General features: G+C 42.8%; 1 protein-coding gene across 2 annotated transcripts in view; it reads left to right on the forward strand.

The window, feature by feature from the left end:
* The first annotated feature begins 879 nt into the window (after positions 1-879).
* elovl1b (ELOVL fatty acid elongase 1b) overlaps positions 880-4,760 on the forward strand; it is a 14,306-nt gene continuing 10,425 nt past the window's right edge. Inside the window, exon 1 of one of the 2 annotated variants that reach the window (XM_035653249.1) lies at positions 880-1,035. The gene's annotated coding sequence lies outside the window, so the exon portion shown is untranslated. The remainder of the gene's footprint in view (positions 1,036-4,760) is intronic. The other variant, XM_035653251.1, reaches the window with a different exon arrangement.

Below are 4,760 nucleotides of genomic sequence, written 5' to 3' on the forward strand. Positions count from 1 at the left end.
ACAGTTTATCACTCTACAGGTAGATGATTAATGGCCACACAAGCATCACGTTGTAGCACGTTATGCTGCAGGCTCAATATAAGTCCTCCATTCTCTCTGTTATCATTATGGGTGAAGGACAATCATCAGGACAGCATCATCCACAGGACTAGAGTATCAGTCCAGCTCACTTCAACAGGCTACGAGTGTGGAGCTAAATAACCAGCACCAGATCCCTTTTTAACATTTTAAAACATGTTACATAAACGGACACATACCGTAACACAGGTATGGTTTATGTAGTGTTTGTAAAACATGCTTGCTGTTGTTTGACAGACGTGCGAGCAGACTCTTATCTTTAGTGGGGATCGGATTCTGTCATTCATTGATTTGAAGCCTGAAAAGAAGAGAATGATAACAGGGTGTTTTTTTTGTTTCCTTATAGTGTAAAAGGTGAAGACTTTAAATATTATAAATAGGGATATTATTTTAAGTAGGATAGTTTGGGTACTTATATATTTCTTTGATGCTTATGTGATTCCTTGGATTCCCTTCGTCTTTTTATCAAACTTCAAAATGGAAATAATTCTTGGACTTTGACCTTGACTTTTTGTGTGTCACCCGTCTCATAAATGTAAATGTAAAATAATAAACCCTGATAATACAAAATGGACAACGTATTAGTGTTGACCCTGAGAGTATAACATTGTATGCCAGAGTTTAAATAGATGCACTCCCTTCAGAGGAACTAACTGATGCTTTTATTGGTGTGCAATCAGTTGCATCGGTTGTCAAATAATAAAGCTGAGTCCGCAACAAAGTAAGGCTGCACTCACTGATTTGGGGATTGTGGGGCATTTGATACAGTCAGTTGATTACGTCCATATTAGGCGACCGGTTGAAAGCAGCAGTTTGGAGATGACTCCACCTTCTTCCAGCTCTAGTGAAGGGTTGGGTCACACACAAGATTTAAGCGGAAAGGAAGAGGAAGCGGTGCTAACTTCTGACACGAGCCTGCCGACATTATCATCCTGCGTTTCGACAGTTTCTCTGCAGGTTTGTATCCGCCCTAATGCGAACCCGCGTTCACACTGTCTCACAAGTCAGCCATAATGTTGACTCCGTTGAGGTTTAAGTTAATTTCAGGTGTGTTTATATTATTATTTTTTTTTTTTGGTGGTAGGGGTGTCGGGGTCACGCGCGCTGTTTATTGCGCTTCGTCGTATTCAAGTTATTTTCTTTCAGGTGGTTTTAATGTGTTGTTTGTCTTTATAACATGAATATCTTAGAGGTAGACTGAAAACACAGACTTTTTGCTATACATTTTTCTCTTTTTTTTTTTTCCATCTTTAGCAAATGAGGCCGGTCTCGTGCCCGGTGTTGTGCCAAAATGTGTATCCCTTGAAAACGTGTGGCTGACGGTTCAGTTTGCATACAGATTAGCTCAGTTATTGGGGCTGTTGATGGGGTCGTCCTGTATCTGCCCCCTGCTTCTCATAATATGCACCTGTGCTGCGGACAAAGAGGCCATTGACAGCAGGGCTTCCTCCGTACAGTGGCTGTTGTTACTCCGCACTTTGAAGGCTAATGGAAACGTTGACGGGTCGTCCTTTGCTGTTGGCTATAAGCTGTCAGAGTACACAGTGCTGTGAGGTTATAGCAGAGGCAGTTTCTTTCCAGTTGGTCAAAACAGACAATCAAACCTGCTGGCCAAAAGGTAGAACTGTTTCTAACGGTTCACAGTGTGTTCAGAGCTCTTGGGAAATCATATGGAAAATGGGTCTAGTTCCTCAAACACACTTTGCTGAGTGTTGTGGCCACACGTAAGGTTTTTTTCCTTCCCCCCTAAATGAGGGGCCTAAGGGCAGAGGGTGTGGTACGCTGTGCAGATTGTAAACCCCCCACCCTGAGGCAAATTGTGTTTTTAGGCTGTGTAACTGTGTGACTTGTCTTGTGTATTTACTAGGCTAAAATGCATGTGGTTGGTCTGTGTCAGAGTCAGCCAAGCAAAAACTGGTAACAAAGTGAAGATGTTTACTAAAACTATGACTAAGAATGATCAGACCTTTCCCCAAGAGCTTTCCTAGATCATTCAGAGATCTGGGCTAACAGGGCCAGAGGTTATTGGAGGGGATAATGAGGTCACTCAACCAGGCCAGATGTTGATTCAATATTATCACACAGTAGTCTCAGATGATGGTTCACTTGTGGTTTTTACCTAATCTGCCGCAGCATATAGGCTGCTACTGATTACATGCATGCATATCTTTTGAGACTGCAGGATTTAGTTCCAGTCAGACACAATAGTTGAACTTTTTACCATGTGATTCTGAATGCGTCAGTCAATATTAACTTTAACATGTCTTGTAAAGATAAGGTTTTTGATAAATGCTGATAATTTTGTCACCACTACTGGACGCAACAGCATTAGTCAGATCAAACTCTCATTGAATTTCAGCCTGATTGAAAGATAAAAACGACTACCACACCTCATGTATGCAGTGCACAATGGGGCAAGAATACTGTGAGGCTAAAGTTGTAGGGTTTAGATAGTATTGCACATGGCTAAATTTGGATTGGACAAAATTAAATTTCTTCTGCTATACATCAGTAACTTTTTGCACGTGAGATCTTTCACAAAAAAAGTGAAAATACTAACTATGTTGCAGCAGGCTGAGCTCTTGTAGGTGGAATTCTTGTGTCTTGACTGCCTCGGGCTGGCCCTCATTGATGCTTTTCTTCTCCTAAGGCACATATCATGGATCACTAACTCTGTGTAGACATGTAAACATTAGCCGTAACTAACGCCTGTGGGGTTAAGACAAAGGGCCTCAAGGTCAACCGCCCAGTTGTATTTGTGATAGTAATGTAAACACTACAGCAGCATTGTGACTGTTAAAGCGCCAGCGTTGTGCGTTGTTATCGCTTTGTCAGCCTCCAATGTAAACACTGTTTCTGAAGGAGTCCCATCGAAGGCAAGAGAAGAACTGATGATAAAACTATAAGTTTCAGCATGTGGAAATGACATTGAGACTTTTTTTTTTTCTTCCCAGGAAAACATTAGCAGGCTGTCTGGATGTGTTTATGCAGCAGTTACACTACTACAGTTACTGAGCACCTGTGGTGTGGTGCTCGGCTAGGAAGAGGATACTGTTGATCATGCACTGTGTCAATAGCAGAGGTGTTGGAGTCAGACTTTAGACCTGCAGCTTGACTCGGGGCTCTTCACTTGAGCCTTTTTAAATTCTTGATACCTTCACCTAGTGCCAAGTCCAAAGTTAAAAGATTAAAGAGTATGTTATTTAAAAAGTGTGCCACAAATCAATTTCACTTCATTTGAACGTTAACACTATTAATTCCCAAAAGGTCGACCCTTAATTCCCCAGATCCGCTTTGTTTGAACCGACAGCATTACAGAGTGCCACTTGAGGGAAAAAATGATAACAAAGATAATTGTTTTGTTTATTCAGTTGTTTATAGCGTCACATTTGGTGAAGAGTGCATTGTGACTTGTTTAGGACAAGTGTATGACTTGGGACTAGAGTGCAAAGACATGAAATGCTCCCACTAGGGCTGGCACAGTGAAAGACTTTCCCCGACGTTATCACCATTTTTGTTGTTTTTGCTCATTTCCTTGTAAGGGGTACAGTGGGACAGTGTGTAATCTCACTACCTGCTTGTACTAATCACCTGCACCCTCCCTCCTCCGACCTCCTTCAAGCCCAAAAAAAGTCACCAGTTAACATATTCATCTGAAATCCGCTGTTTACTGATTAACACGGTCACTCCTTAAACCAAAACACTGGCAAGCCGCGGGAAGCAAATTGGGATAATTAGCGGACCAGTCGGCGTTTGGTTTCCATTCGGGAGTTGTTCTGGAGGCGATGTGACTTTCTCCTTTTGTGGTATTGTAATCCTGGGCTGTGAATTGTGGGATATTATATTCAGACAGTGCTTCAGCCTCACCAGTCCGGGACGCTTTTTCGTCATGAAATACTGAACATGGCGTGTTGATGGGACGCCGCGTGTGGTTGTGGTGGTGGCTTGCAATCCCGTGCAGTTCTCAATAGCGCAATACTTCATTATTGCGGTTGCCGTGGCAGCCCTAGGTCCTATCGCTTGTGTAATAGTGCCATTGATATGAGTGACAGTTTACAGTCCTGACTTTCATAGTTTTCTGCAGTGTTCCTCGGGGTATTTGAACATCATTTTAAACTCTGGGGGACGTGGTAACGGCTTCTGATAACAGCTTCTGGCAAACCGTAAAACCATTGCTCTTTACTTTGCATCTGATGTCAGTTGAGTTGGGGCCCATGTTAGCTTGGTGCAGTTTTTAGAGCCAGGTGTCACAGTTACTGTAAGACCCAGGGCATGATGGGAAATTTTGAAAAACAAATTTAAGTTAACTGTCTGCTCCCATTACCGTGGGGGTGGTGGGGGGGTTAGTTGGAAATGTTTAACACGTTGCTCAACCCTGCTTTGTTCCTGTGGGTGGAGAAGCCATCACACCTGACAGTCAGCATGTCATTTGTGAATGACAGGTCAGGAGCATTCAAGGTTACTGCTTTGTGTTACAGCAACACTTTTGTCTTTAGTTTGAGAGTATTGTTTTCATACTTTACAAATTTATAACCCACCTAACACCCCCCCCCCCCCCCCCCCTACCTACGCCTTTGGGTTGACAGACAGATCTTAGGGGAAAGGGGACGAGTTTAAGAAGGACCGCTAACAACATATTCGTTACTCGGTGGAAGCTTTACAGAAATCTAGTCGCTGATGGG

The sequence above is a fragment of the Morone saxatilis genome, unplaced genomic scaffold, assembly GCF_004916995.1.
Source record: "Morone saxatilis isolate NCDOM2014 unplaced genomic scaffold, NCSU_SB_2.0 Contig12, whole genome shotgun sequence".
NCBI lineage: Eukaryota > Metazoa > Chordata > Actinopteri > Moronidae > Morone > Morone saxatilis.